The sequence below is a fragment of the Poecile atricapillus genome, chromosome 10, assembly GCF_030490865.1.
Source record: "Poecile atricapillus isolate bPoeAtr1 chromosome 10, bPoeAtr1.hap1, whole genome shotgun sequence".
In the NCBI taxonomy this organism is placed as follows: Eukaryota; Metazoa; Chordata; class Aves; order Passeriformes; family Paridae; genus Poecile; species Poecile atricapillus.
In genome coordinates, this window is record NC_081258.1 from 11,483,372 (window position 1) to 11,499,433 (window position 16,062).

A 16,062-nucleotide genomic window follows, 5' to 3' on the forward strand; every position below is an offset into this window, starting at 1 on the left:
GTTAATGATACCAGGGCTTCCTCAGGGTAGCAACCTCTTATGAGAGCAACCTTTTATTTGCCCACATCTTCAGTGAGATGACAGACAATGGGAGGAAGTCAGATACGTTTAAAATATACTTAGATTTAACAGCACTGAGACACTTAACTTGTCAGCAATCCGATAATTAATCAGATTAATGGACTTTAATAAATCCACTGCATCCTTAGGACAATTGCCTGGTTTATATTTCATGCATACAGAATAGGGTTTCTCCTGAGCTATGAGAATTTCAATATAAAACTAAAACTGAGAAATAATCCTTAGCTTACTGTGCTACCACACCTTGCATGCAAGAATGCTGATCATTGCCTCTCTAGGAGCATCATTTAATTATATTTTCTCACTTCTGAGCTTAACACTATTGAAGGAAATCTACCAGCATTTAATTAAAGACTAAATACAGTCAGTCTTTCTATCTGGTTTGGTACCCACTTAGAAATACATTTGATACCTAGACATCAAAAAGGATACTGGAGGTAACAGCATTAGAGAAGGTTTTGTAAGAGAATGGGAATCTAATTTGTATGTGGAAATTAAATTTATTTTTGAGATTTTAAAAAGCCATTTAAGATAGATTGAACACCCACCTGGGTTAGAAAGTGATGGAAATAAGTCATCCACTTAGGTCTTTACCTTACTAGGGGAAAGAAATTTTTTCAAAATAATTTTTAAAGTTTTAGATTAAGATTTTAGTCCAGGGTGCTTCCAGCCCCTAAAACATATTGCAATGAAACAAAAACAACTCATACTGAAGCATTTTCATGTTAGCCTCATATTCAACTTGACATTTCTGACTGAGCAATGCTCTATTCTACATACAGAATTTAATTCTGATATTCTACTTTAGAAACTGAATTCTGTAAAATTTAATTTTTCAAAAGGAAGCTGAGAAAAAAATAACATTGAGTTCTGACTCCTAAAAAGGCAGGTCCAATGCAAATGGTATGAAAGTAAGTAAAGAATTAATTAATTGCAGTGAATTTCAGATCAGGTCTGGAGATCAGTGTGCTCAGAATAGAACACCACAGAAGTCACTAATGTCAATGTCATGGTGGCATTTTTCCCTTGAGTGGGGATCATGAACAAACGAAATTAACAGAGGCTTTAATATTGATTTAAGAAGGTGCAGGCAGGGGCTCTAAGGACTGCTTAATGTTAAGCACAGGCATAAGTACTCTCCAGAAGATTTTTTTTTTTTTTTTTTTTTACATCAGACACTATGTAAGTCAAAGGGAAAAGCAAATTTCTATCTGTGTGGGAATGAACTTTTTCAAAAATAAAAGCAAAGGCTGTGAAATGCCCAGTTGGTGTGAGACCCCTGAAGTGAAACAAATAATAGAGGTTATATTTGTAACCTTTTTAGAGGTTTAATTAAACTTTATTATAACCTGTTTTTTACTTCAGTATTGTAGTACTGAAAGCTGCTTATACACTTTTATGCATTTGTCTTGTTCTGTAATTCATGTGGTTGGGTTTGTTACCTGGAGTTACAGGCTTGCTTTCCTGCTGAGGGAAGGCTCATGGGGGCTTTTAGAGCAGAAATAATAAATAACTGACTTCGCTTAAGGAGCCATTAAACTTTTTCCATGTTACATGAAGTAAACAGGTATTGCACCCAGAAACGTAAAGTCTCTGTCAAGTTTGTGTGTGTGTGTGTCTTTAATTATGGTCTATATTTCCTCTGGCATGATTTATTAGTTTCCTTTGTAGTTTTGTCAGAGAGTTTACTTGCCATTTCAGTCTGAAGTAGCCATTACATTTAATTTTTTTTTCCCTTCTCTTGGCAAGAAGTAAATCTGTACTATTTGCTGATTTGTTTATTACTGTCTGGAAACTTAACCCTGCTAAAGCTAGAGATTTTAAATACATCAGATCATCTGAAAGCTGCTTTACTATGGCTATATGGGTGACGTTATATGTGTGCGGAGAAATTCATTTCAACTACTACAAATGAGTCCTTTAGTAATACCCAAGAGTCCTAATGTGTGTGACATAATGAAACCTCCTAGATTACAGCCCACACTAATTAGATCAGTTATTGCTACGTTCCAATCCCTGAAACAATTTCCTTGAAGCAGTGGTTACCTGTAATGGACAGGAGGAGAGCTGGCAGCCCTCGCTCCTCGCTCGTGCCGCACACGGACGCTCTGAGCTCCAGCACCAGCAGCTCCTTCCTGCTGCACCTCAGCGAGACCAAACCCCACCAGGGAGGTGTTAAACTCACCTGGGAGGTACAGTGGTCCCCTTGGGAAAGGACAGTGGCTCTGGGGAATGAAACATTTAGGTTTTCCTGGTTTTATTGCCATTTACATTTATTCCGCAGCTACTTCTCCATGTATTAACTTTTGTCTCTCCATTATGTCTTTAATTCCTTTTTAAGAGTCCAGATTTTTTTTTTTCTTAGTATTATTTCCTTGTTTTAATTGACATAAGGGAAGATACTTACTTTTATTCCCTAGTCTTTTTACTCTCTCCTGCTCATGCAGAAGAGAAAAAAATAACCAAGCTGGGACAATGTCTCAGACCAAAAAGCACATGAATCTTGCTGGGGAGAAGCTGTTCTGAACTCTGTGCCTAAGCAAACTACTGTCAGTAATCTTGATGAGGATAGATGTCAACTGTTTATTTATTCAGATGTGGGTTGGTTAACTTGCTTTTTCACTGTGGTGATTGCTACAAATCTATAAACAATACAATTTTTTTTTTGTTAATTATTTCATTTTGCTGAATTGGAAAGGGAAGCAGAGAAATGTAAATGTTTTTGCACAAACAGATTCTACCAAGAAAGAAAAAATAAAAAACCAAAAACCCCAGTGCAAATTATGAGAAATGCTACATGCATGTTTTGAAACACAGCTAAAATGCCAGAGAATTGTGGCAACACGTGTGGCACTCAGGTTTTCCTTTGCATGTTTTTACCACTTTTTATAAATGTCAGGTCCTGTGCTCTGTGCTGAAGCTGTTTGATTTTGACTTCCCTCTCACTGTAGGTGCAGAGGATCAACATCAAGCAGAACAAGGTGTTTTCAGCACTTGGGTCAGGGGCATTAGGAATCCTGGTCCTTGAGCCCCCATGGCTGCTCCAGAGGCACTGCACGGACCCTCCTGCCATCGTCTGGGCTGGGAATTGCCTTGCTGTGTTCTGCAGCACCTCTCTGCCTTCCAGCAGGCTGTGATCCCGACCTGTGCTGCTCTGCCAGGTTCCTGGGGCTCAAACCAGCTGCCCTGGGAGCAGAAAAATCAGCCAGAAACATCTGATCATGGAGGGGCTCAAGCGCTAACCATGCGGTCCCGTGGGGAAGAGACCCTGACAGAAATCCTCGGTCACCGTCACCGGTGTGACCAGTGTCATTCAAAACTGAACAGTTCTTCAGCAATGGTCCCACTTTCTGGAAGAGTCCAACCAATTCTTGGTTTGGGCTCTTTTGTTCTTGACTCACATATATGTATCTGTGTGATGAAAGTGTTGTAATTCAGATTTGGTAATTCATTGCTTTGTCATGAGACAGGAGCCCCCCAAGCTTGGCTGTGAGCTGCTTGCATCTGCCTGGCAAAATTACTGAGACTCTGCTGGCTGCTCCCCCAAAGCCTGGACCACAAAGTTATCTGGAATTCCCTCTGCACCCACCTATCTCCCAACTGCAGATTTCTGTGTCTGCCTTCTTTCCTGCAGCTGGGAATATAAGGTGCTCATTTTGCTTTGGGAATGTATTTTTCACAGAGGACACATCTTTTTCTCCCTTCTTGTGTCATGAGTTCCCTCTCACTCCTCTTTAGGCATTTTTTAAAAAATTTATATTTAAATTTAATTATACCTCTCTGCCACTCTTTGCTCAACACATTGAGTGCACCTGGAGAGGAAGGGGTAGCAGGCACATAAAGTCTTTTTTTTTGATTGTTGTTGAACAGAAAATTCCTTGCTTTTAAACATTTGACTACAGGAAGGTGTGTTCTTGCTACCAGAAGAGGTCAGAAATCCCCGTGGACAATTTAATTGTGATCTTATGATTTTGTTCAAAATTTACTCCACAGGCAACTGTGGCTTCACTTTTGTATTTTTTATTTGTAGAGGAAAATAACTCTACCTGTTACTACTTGACACAGGAACTGTTTTGCTGGGCAAACACTGCTGAATGTTATGTCCAAGCAGCCAAAGCAAGACCATTGCATGGGTTTGTTTCATTTTTCCAATAGCTGTTGTAAAATAACTAGCAAAGAACCTGCAATACTTAATGAGCCTGACAGACAGGGAAAGGTCAAAAGCAAGCAGGAGACCTGTTCTAACTCAATCCTCCTAGACTTATAACTTGTTTCTTAGACCAAACAGTACTTTTCTTTTATTAAACACAAAAAAAAAAAAAAAAAAAAAAAAGAGGGAAAAAAAAAAAGAATTAAGAGATGACAGGCTGAAACTGCCTACTTTCCTGTCAGTGTCAGAAGGCATAAATAGTTTAAGTTTGCAGTGATTTCTGATTGAATATCCTTTTGAAGTTATGATAGCTATAATTTAAAGCAACAGTTACCATATTTTCTTCTCTTTGTGACATTCTTTGATGCCCTAAGTATAAATCTGCTTAAAATAGCTATAGCCATTCCTGGGTATGCTACCAGGATTTTTGGAGGTTCTGCCTCTAATTGCCATCATATGTACCTAATATCACAAACATAACTGCCTAATGACAATGTTGCTGCAAATACTTTCTTGACATAAGAAGAAAGGTAAATTCAGAGGTACACATTAATTTTAAATTGTTTGCTAAGACTAAAACTTTTGCAAAGAAATTAGTTTTAATTATCATAAATACTGTTCCAGGGCTGCTTGGCTCCAGACATGTATTCAGCTGTTGAGGAGTATTATATTATGATCTAATGCAGCATCAGAAAATTGCTGCCTTTCAGGGGCAATTACAAAAATATTTTGGTATAAAATGATTCCAAACCTTGACATTGCCTCACACAAGTGTGTATGTACTCAATCAAGTAGATTTGTTTTTCCCAAAAGATTACATGCAACTTTAAAAAATATATGCAATTTGGGGATGAATGGAGGTTCATTGGCATCTTTCTCTATCTCCGTTCTATCTCCATTCCGCTGCAGTTAGAAGAGAAGTTGAGCCTCTGAATATATTCACTTTAAGACCATCTCATTATTGCATTGAGTAAAATAATGGAAAAACACAATGCATTGAAAATTAAATGTTTTAATTAACTTATCTGGTATTTTCTGTTTTAATAATAAGCCTTTAATTATTTGAAAGAATTGTAACATTTACTTTTTGGCATCTGGGAATAGAAATTATTTACATAAAACTTAAAAAAGAAAACCAAAAAAGACAAACCAAAACAAACAAACAAACAAAAAACCCCATAAATGAACAAATGAAAACAAAACAAACAACAAAGGAAACTACAGAGGCACCTCTTTGGGGACCAAGCAAGGATTACCAGATCAGAGAGTACTTAAAGGGTTGGAAAGGAAGCTGGACAGATGGTAAAAGGGAACAGGACAGATGAGATAAATTATGATAATGTTGTAAGGCCCATTGAAGTGGGTGTCACAGCCAAGTGCAGTTTTTGCAGTTTATTGTTGAATATACTTTCTCTGCTTCTGTGTTCTTCCTTGCAGTCAAGACCACCAAATCCTGCTTGCCTCACTTGCTAGGACTTACTCTGCATTTTTATCACCTGATGCTGTCTCCTAATTACATGGAGTTCAGATCTGTAATAGCTCTGCTGACTTCCAAAGTGAATGTATAACTTTATAAACAAGGTAAGTTGGAAGCACAAGTGATCTTGCTGCAGCAGCAGGATACTTCTTGGCAAGGGCCAGTTCCTTTGACTTCCTTGATAACTGAAATACAAGGCAATTTGTAGTGGTGTCACTGTAATTCTCTCGAGTGCTCCAGATCTCCAGTGTCTCTCAGCCTCATTTTTAAGAGAGTAACAGCAGAATGACACTCCAGGTTGATTTGGTAGTGTAATGAGCAATTGTCATGCATGGCAGTGGAGGAGTTGGGCTTGTACTTCTAGAGTATAAAATTACTGATAAGCTATTCTCCCTTTTCCCAGCTCTCAGATGGAACTGAGATATGGAGGGATGAAGTTTCAGCTTTGTGGCTCTGCTCCTGGACTCTGGCCTTTCACAGAATGCAAACTCATGATCTTGCCACTCAGGGAGTTGATTTCTTCAGAAGTTCTTCAGAGATTCAAAGTGCAGATAGGACAGTGCACCAAGTCCTGCACCTGAGCTGATTGCAGACACATACAGATCAGTGGATGGGAAAGTCTCTAATGTCTTTGTTTGCTTCTAAAAGGCATTTTCCTCAATCTGGTGCCATGAGTCAAGAACTGATTTTAGTGTTTGGACAATAAATCCTTCATCCAACTCTTAAAATTCCATTTGAAGAGACTCAATCATCATCCCTGCCCAACAGCGAGGTAAGGTAAGTGTCAGCTTTGAGATTACAGGCATCAATGGGCAGGCTTTAGTGTCTCCTGGCACCTCCTGGATCTACCTTGAGAAGGCAGTGGAGAGAACTGTGATATCCAAGACTTCATGTTAAAGACAATCTGGCAGTCTAACTGATCTGAGGTTTGCTGATGACCCTGCCCTCCACACTAAATAATTTAGGCTGCCCATCTGTGAAGGAGAGAACTGAGTAGGACTTTAAGAAACAACAAGGTGTGTGATGCAGATTCTTATGCTAATGGGAAAGCCTTTCTGCATGGGAAAACAGAGGAGTCAAGAAGACATTTTATTATTCTCTTGTATAAATTACAAATTATATATAAATCTTACAGCACACATTTCTAATATCTAAGAATAAGATTCTGAAACAGCAAAATTACAGTTACCAAGACAATCAGTATCAGTCCAAACCCAATACAGCACGTCCTAAAGGAATATGTCAAAAACCAGTTACTTAACTGCAGTAAAACTGAGTATTTTGATGCCAAAAACTGTGGAGGACATGAAACTGCTGGGAATCACTGATGACTGTGTGTACCCTCTCCCTCTAAACAGATATTTAATTCTTCTTTGAGTAAGTAGCTGGAATAGATTGAGACACTTTTGCAGTTTTGGGGGGCAGTTGTTGTGCCTGTGCAGATGCAGTGCTCTGTACCATGTTTGCTGCAGTGGCCATTCCCTGAAGTCACATACTGCAGCTGTCATGCTAGCAGCAGTCTGTTTATCTCTTTATGATCACAACTGGAAACAAATGTTCTCAAATTCTACATGCTAAAGAAAAAACACTTGTGATTTTCATGGTTAAAAATTGTGGGCAATGATAGAGAGAAACAGAAAGAAAAGTACTGTGAGAGTCTAGCAGAAGCCTGTGACTGGGTTAACTGCTAATCCATGCCCAGGAGCCTCCAGTCCAGTGAGAGTGAGTCCAGCCCTGCCCTTTTTTGTTCAGGAAACATGTTTCTCAGCTGTTGTTACAGAGGCTGGATGGTGATTTTGTTGAAGGCAATGGGAAGAGTATCTTCAAGGGATCAGAATCTGGCCTTATTTCTGCTGCAGGCTAAATGGGAAATTATCCTTTTTTTTTTTTTTTTTTTCATATTCCTGAAAGTACTCAAACCAGCATTGTATGGGTTTCCTCCTTATTTCCTTTTGTTCCTATTCAAGCATCTGTCTGAAGTAGTGTATTACATACTAATTTGGTTAGAGCTCTTTTTTTTTTTTTTTTTTTTGCATGGTTGGGTGTGATTACAGTCTTACACTTCATTTTCATTAATTTGCTTCATTTATTTGCTTTTGATCTTTTATTGAGCCTTATAGTATCTGTGTGTGTGAGAGTGAACATGCGTGCGTGCATGCAAACGGGAAATTTCTGCATTTATTTGTCTTTGTACAAAACACCCTCTGAGTGGAGCTGGGCTCTTGGTTACACCTGGTGCTGTACATGGGTCTGCCTCTCCTCACTGTGAGCCAGCAGCAGGGCACTCCCACCGTGGCTCTGCTCACCCACCTGCCTTTGTCCTTGGCAGTTCAGGCTGGAGCAGCAGGATGTGAGTGAGGCTGCCCAGGTACTCCTGGGGGACAGCAAAGCCCTCCTTGGAGCAGCGCTGCCCTGCGCCACTCGCTGCTGCTCCGCTGGCCGAGCAGGATGGTCTGGGAAGAGGCTGCTGGCTGAATTTCCACCCTGGCACTTGTTCCGTGTTCCTGTAGGGGCATCTGATGCTCAAACATTTCCTGTAATGTTCTCCTAATAGTCTTCATCCTACAGGAAGGACTATAAATATATGGATTACAAATTGAAATAAATACACACATTTTGGGATCGTTGCTGGTAGCATCCAGCACTGATCTGCGATTCTTGCAGGCTCCTCTGCTGTGTGAGAGGAGGGCTTGGCCTTCCAGGAACAGCCCTGAGCACCAGCCAGGACACAGTGACTGGCTGGCCACCACACATTCAGCTCAGAAGTGCTCTCCCTGTCTTCTGCAGTAGGACACATCTCTTTGCTTCTCTTGCTTTGGGTTGTCCTCACTCCTGATACCATAAGCATGGTGACAGGGCAGTGGCAGAGGATGCCTTTCACCTTTCTTTTCTTCCCCTATTCCTCCTATCGCAGATTGTGTTGATACATGTGTTTTGCCCTGATCATTTCCTGCAAAGTTGGAGGGTAAAGCTCTCCATCACATGTCATCGTTGTCTATAATTACTGTTCTGTCATTGTCCTGGAGAGGAGCTGCTTCTGTCACCCCATCATCAGCTTTCTTCTCATCTTTTTGAAGCTTCACTTTCTCTCCTAGGTACCCAGGAACAGACTGATGATAGACTCTGTGATGTTTTTTGATCTTTCCCCTCATACCCTTGGATCTTACTCACCAATCTTCCTTGCCTTTCTGTCATTGCTAATAAATTTTCATTCCGTTAATGTTATCTGTATGTTAATATCCCTACAGGAAAAGATACCAAAGTAGGAAATACTAATTCCAGAGTCAAAAGATATTTGGTTTGGCCAGCGTGGATATTTTTAGCAGTGATAGTCCATGCAAGTCTTCTGGGTATGCATCCTCCCACAAAAGCCACATTTAATGGGCAGTTACATGGAATGGCAAAAATGTTGTTCTTAATTAGTAAAACCTTGTGTTTCTAAAATAATTTTTATTGTCCTGAGCTTCCTCTATCAAGCTGTGGTCAATAAGGTCTGGCCCTGCCGTTGTTCTTGTTTCTCAGGCAATGTTTTATAATACTCCCTGTTATTCCTTTTTCTTGACATATTTTATATAAATATTATAAGAATATGTTTGATTTGTACCATCTCATCTAGAACCTTTTAAAATTCCTTCTCGAACTAAAAGCATACCAATGCTTGAAGAAAAATAAGCACAGTACCCTTATCACTCTGGTACTGTTTTCTTCTAAAATATCTCCCATTTGGAAGTCTTTACTGTAATAACTGGGATATGAGCACAAAGGCTGGAATTTTCCCAAATAAGAGGGCTTTAAGCTGTAACTTCTTAATACAAAAGTTTCTTTTTCGTTAAATTATATATAAGTGTTTTCGGCAGGACCTCCTATGCTCAACTATGTGGTGAGCACTCCCTTTTGCAGTATCAGCTGAAAAGTGTATCTTCTATACCATTTATATCAAGGTCACTGTTAGAAACAAATCTTGCTTTACTTTAGAGGGTGAGCCAGAGGTATCTAGTCAGAGATACATGCACAAAATACATGGCTGCTTTTTAGTTTCAGGATCATTGCCCTCTGATCTCACTCACCTCTTTTAATGCTGTGCAGGAACACAAACCCTGGATTTCAGTCTGTGCAAAAACATGGGTTGGATGTGAATGAATCAATAGATTCTCCACACAAATGAGAACACAGAGATTCTTTCAATCTGTGATACTGCCAACTGCAGACAGAGTATTTCCTTTCTTTTGCCCCTTTCTGCACATTTACACCCATATTAAGAAGAGTGAATCCATCTTGTTGTTCAAAAGATAAAGCTTCTCCTATAACATGTCACTAACTTCTACAGCTGATATATTTCAGAGGAAATTTCAGTGGGATTTGGATGCCTAACTGCTCTAAATTCCTTTGGAAATCCCAGTCTCATAGTCCTATATGGTGGTGTAAAAAGTGCCTTCTGTAAAGAAATTTTCATTTTGCACCTCTCTCCTGGGCCAGCTGGGACACAGCATCTCAAGCAAAACAGAAATCACATTTCCAGCTTCCCCTGCTTACAAAAGGATATGTTTCATCCCCCCCAGCAGCACTGGTGCCTGCTGGGTCTGGGAGAAGGAACCTGATGATCACGCTGCTGCTGGGGTCAGTAGTATGTTACACTGCCTACATTTTCTTTTCAACTCTCAAAAATGTGTTTTGCCTTCCCATTGGCAGTATTCCTAAAACACTGATGAGGCTGCAAATACTAAACTCTTTATGGTTCCAGTCTATAGCAGTTAGGTGGGTTTTTCTGTGTGTTTCCCATGAAATTTTTGTAAAGTGTGTGTAAGAAATGCCTGATCCAATGAAGAAAATAGCAACTGATACATTTGTTTTTCAGCATATACATACAGAGTTTAATTTAGCATAGAGAAGCAACTAAGAATCACGTATTGTTATGGTAAAACACTTCCTTTCATCTAGAGTTATATGTGATCCCAAAATAAATCCAAATGTGCATGATAGTGTTTTTAGAAACTGAAAATTTAAATTAACAGTGTGGCTAGTACTGAGTTCCACTCTCTGCCATTATCTCAGTAAATTTGAGTTTGTGTAACATGAGTATTCAGAAGTAAAACTTGCATGAAATCTTCCAATTGTGAATGCCTTTTCCTTATAAGAATTCGCAGTGAATCTCTGGAAACTTGCTAAGTCCCCAGGGGGATAAGAATTCACAGATCTAACTAACCCTAAGGGTCATGTTATCACACAGATTAACTATTCTCAACCAATTTCTGAAATGCATTAGCCAGTTAAGGCTTTCTATCAACATTAGTAATGTGTACTTTCTTTTTCTACCTATTTGTCCTTAAATATATTTATTAGGTCCCTGACACTCAGGGGCCCTCTTTCCTATTATTAATCAGCTTCTCACATGTCCCTGAAGCATCTCTATTTCACATTTTCAGCTAATTATTCTTCTAATTATTCCTTTTAATGGAGTCAGTACACAGTACCACTAATATTAATACATAGTGCTACTCCACAACATTTTATCTGTAAAAATAGTATCAATAAGTATATTTTTTCAACCCAAAGTTTTGAATTGTGTTGAATAAAACAAGGGATGTAATGTTTCCCAGAAGCTGTGTTATAGACTTGATAAATAAAGGCAGGAAGTAGGAATTCCCTGAGAGTCAGATACATCAGAATGAGGACTTTTATAATATCTATGTCTCAGATAAGGCTTCTCCAAGTTAAACTGATATATACCATGGACAATGGTTATATATGAAAGAACACTTGGGGTCAATCCCATTATCTGGCTATTTTCAGGAGAGTAAAGCCTCACAAAAGGATTGCCCATGAACAGAAAGCTGGAGGAGACTTCCTCAGTCATTGAGTCCCATCTCCTGTTCATACAGGCAACCATATCATGAAATGCCCAAATTGTCTATCAAACTACTCTGATGAAAGCAAATAAGTGTTTGTTTTGGGACTGGGCTGGGTTTTTTTGGTTTGATGGTTTGGGAATTTGTTGTGTTCCAAAGCCTCCCTATTCTGATGGTTTAGGGCTTCCTTTTAGTTCCCAGGTATTCCTGGTTCACTTATATCCACTCCCTCTTATGTCCTATAATTCCTAACCTGTAAAGTGAAATACCAGCTGCAGGACAAACTGAACTTGCTGGCCCTGTAGTGAGGAACAGGTCGAAATGTCTCTAGGTACAAAGAGTTTGAAGGTGCCTGCGAGGATGGCCCAGGTGACCCTCACCCTTCTTTTGAGGGAAACATCCCTGAAGAAAAGTGTTTCCTTCCCAAACAGCTAGAGCATAAATATTTTTCTGTTTCAGAAAGCTTCTGCAAAACTATAGTCTGCTCTTACACCAAACCATTTAATAAGTTTAATTAAATGGAAGCTTATGATAATTAAACCAAAAGCCTAAGGGCCCTGTTCTGTGAGGACTAACTCCTTGCATAAGACCAATTTCCATATAATTTAGACAACAAAATAGCGGAACAGTACTCTCCCATCTAATTTATATGAAACTGGTAATCTCCAAACCTGATTTATATTACCCTGTAAACATACTTCTTGTATCTTAGCAGAACCTCCAGTACAAGTATTAAAGCAGAAGAGAAATAAAAGCTTTTTAAAAGGGAGCCCCACTTTAAAAAAGCAAAGCAAAACAAAAAATAACCAACCAAGAAACCCTGAACGTGCAAATTAAACCATAATCTGATAAACTCTGCATGAAGATCAAATATCCTTAAACAAATTCTTTAACATAGCGGGTACTTGTAGGTTCTTCTTTCATAACAAATTTACATATTTACTACTTCTGGGTGTTTTCTTGAACTAGTGTTTGTGATCAATGCTAGGCAAAAACCCACACTCCTTATTTTGGAACTCCTTACCGTCTCCCCGAGTGTCCCAAAGGAACGGTACCGTGCATTATCTCCTCCGCCACCTGTATTTTTATTGCACTTCAAAACAAAGCTCCAGCACTACAAAGAATCAATGGGGCCTGATTCTTCATTCCTTACTCCAACCATGCACAATCTCACTGCAGACAAAGCCATTCCTCCTGCTTACAGCAGACACAGTGGGAAAGCCCCCAGCCCTCCCTAGCAGCTTGACAGGATAGCAGATTTTGGTCCTCCCCCTAGTCTCTCCTGCAGACATGGGCATGAGAAACACAACACACATGGAAGGGGGATGATGACCCTTCCTGTTCTCCTCTGCCCCCCTGTGCATCACAGCTGATAACAGATCTTGGTGTTTGGTCACTTTACTGCACAGGATTCTCTGTTTGGGGGGAGGATTTATGTTTTGTTTCACTGGGTTATTTTTAAAGCAACTGGAATTGGTGGGTTCTGGCTCAGAGAGATTGATTTTTGTGCCAGTTCCTCTCCAAAAGAAAACAGTGGGCAAGAGGAAACGTTGAGGAAAGCTATAGGTGTGATAGTTGCAGAAAAGGTGAAAGCATTGTTGTGAAGAGGCTGGACACCAAATGCTGCTGTGCACAGCTAATCCCTATTAGATGCTAGTGATTAATTGCTCAGGGTTAGGAGATAACCAGGTCAGAGCCTTATGAGATACACACTTCCCCCTGACAGTCAAATAGTAGACACCCATATCTAAAGTCTATTTGTAGAATTAGTGGGGAGGCACTGTCCCTTGTACCATAAACGAGTTGATCATTACAGTTTATAATGCTCATCCCTCAATTTCTAAACCTTTCAGACACTGACAGTTGTAATTCTCACCTGCAGTTTTGCTTGCAGTGCAGAGCAAATACAAGGCCCAGGGGTTAAAATCCAGCCCAGATGAGACAGAATTGTTCCCTGTAAGACAAGGCATCTGGAAGATCTCACCCTGTTGCTGACTGCCCTACCTATTTGTGGGCTTTGACCCAAGCACAAAGAGAAGCATTGCATCCTGAGGGTCATTTTTGACAGCACTGAACATGGAAACCCATTTTCTTTACAATCTTTAGAAGTGGCTGACAAAATATCTAAAGTATTCAAAATCTGTGACCTTTTCCTCCAGGCAGAGGCTTGGTCATGGTGATCTATGTCTCTGTGGCCCTAAGGCCAGATTAATACAAGGCGTCCCCCAAACCACCTGCAGGCTGGAGCTGCCAGGGAGGAGATGTCTGACTGCTCAAGGGCCCTCACCTGGGGAAGCTGGCCAACCCTGCACTCAGCAACTGCATTTGCAAGTATGATTCAAAGTCTTCTTAATTATTGGCGTTTAAAGCCTAAAAAAGTAGGAAGCCAGACTCTGTGACAAGTTTGAGGCTCAAAATGTAAGTTTGCTGTTTGTTTTTTATGTAGATTTTAAAACAAATAAATAAATGAATAAATAGAGATTGTCAGAGACAGAAGTGGAAGGACTGTAATAATTTCCCTAGATTATTTCCCTAGCAAAACATCATCACTTGCCCCATTGCATGCTTCCCAGGGTTATGCCAGATGGCACAAATACTAGCATTTTTCAGAGTAGTCAACTCCCTACTCTCTATTGAAGAACTTCTTAATATCATTAGCAAGTTTGCCTTTTCTTAACCTTTTAAATTTTTAAGGTTAGAAATGTTCTTGGAGTAGACCAGCACATTAGAACCTAAACCTATTTTAAATTTTTTTCACCCAAACCTGAACTGGTCTCTACCCCAAAAGTCCTCCTCTCTTTTATTACAAAATGGAGTACACCAGATCCAGGTGTACATTGAAATGGATCAGACACCCCAAAGCTCCTGGAGGGCTTTTAAACAGTGGATTCAGTTTGGACAGATTACTGGATTCCAATAATGTGATGAGTTCCAGAATAACTGAGATGATTCCAGACTGGGGGAAGGTACAGAGGAATAGGAAGGGTATTTGAAGCACTTGTGTGAAGCTGGGGAAGAAATTTGGGTGCAAGAAGGGGAATTAGGGAAGGAAGATGAGGGGAAGATCGGAGATGTGATGGTCTCCAGTGATACCTTCTGCAACTCCACTGAGCCCAGCTCACATGAAAATTGTTACACCTTTGGATGCAGTGCTGCACATTACAAATGTGGCATTAAACCTTCTGCACCCATCATGAAAAATATTGTATGACTTTATTGTAAGCACACTTCTTTAGTGACCTGAGCTGGATTTTCATTCTTTTAAACACATTCTTGGTTAAGAGGAATTTTCTTCTCCTGAATTTTCAAGCCCTAATCCAGAAAACACAAGTCTCTTATATTCCATGTTGCTGAATATATGGTCCAAGGATCACTCATAAACCCTATAGAGAGCAAAAAATGTATTTGTATCTCAGTTACAAAACTCAGACAAGAAGTCCTCATATTTCTACCATGTTTTGCTGATGATGGAAAGTCCACATTTTATGCCAGGCCCTTTGTAAGTGTATATAACTTTCAGGGACACCAAAAGTATCTCTTCCCTCTAATACCAAGTCTGAATTTGGCCCATATCATTGGTTAAATGGCTCAGAAAAAAACCCAATTTATCTTAAAAGAGCAAAGTAGTCTGATACAGATAAGGAAAGGGAGTAGAGAGTGAAAAGAGATGTACAGAATCGAGTTTCTGGGCAAAAAGCAGCCCTGGTCACAACCTACCTATCTACAGGTCTCACCATCTGGTTTCAGACGTATTTACTTCGTTAGTGTAGCAAGTAAGGAAAAAAATATGTCATCCTAGTTCACATGCAGCATCAAGATTCCAAACTCCCATGATAAATAATGTACAAAGGTGCGAAAGTACGATTGTGTTTGTCCTGGGCCTCCTGTTAGGGACGTGTGAGGGATGAAGGGCACGGTGCTGTCGTGGAGCTGCCGACTGCGCCGGCCTGGCAAGGCAGCAGCGCCCAGGTGGTCACTTGGCCAAACACCCCCATGCCACTGGCCAGCCCCGGCCCAGCTGCTTTTCATGGGAAGCATCTCGCATTCCGGCACCTCGCACACACAGAGCCTGTTTTCTGGGACCTTGTTACCTTGGTGCTATTTTACACTTCCTTCCCAAAAAGCTTCAAAGTCTATTTTTTAACACATATTTATTAAAACTTTCTCGCACTATTCAAAAGAATATTTGAATGGCCGCTCCAAACCCCGCTGCCTAATGACTGCCAACTTGCTGAAGAATGGAGGCAAGGGAGGTTTTACTTTGGGCGGGGGGAGAGAAAATAAAGAGAAATCGGCCCAGCTTCAAAGGGCGCATTTCCATAATTGCCCTGTAACTTTGGCAAAATAAATCTGAAGGGCTGAGAAAAGCACAATCTCTCAGATGAGTGCACTACAAAAGCCCCAGAGATCCCCAGTCCCACTTGTTACTATTCTAATTCAGTGAGAGAATTCGGTCCCTAACCTCAGCAACAAAAGCCATGAAATCACCGTCCTCCCATTCCGATAGC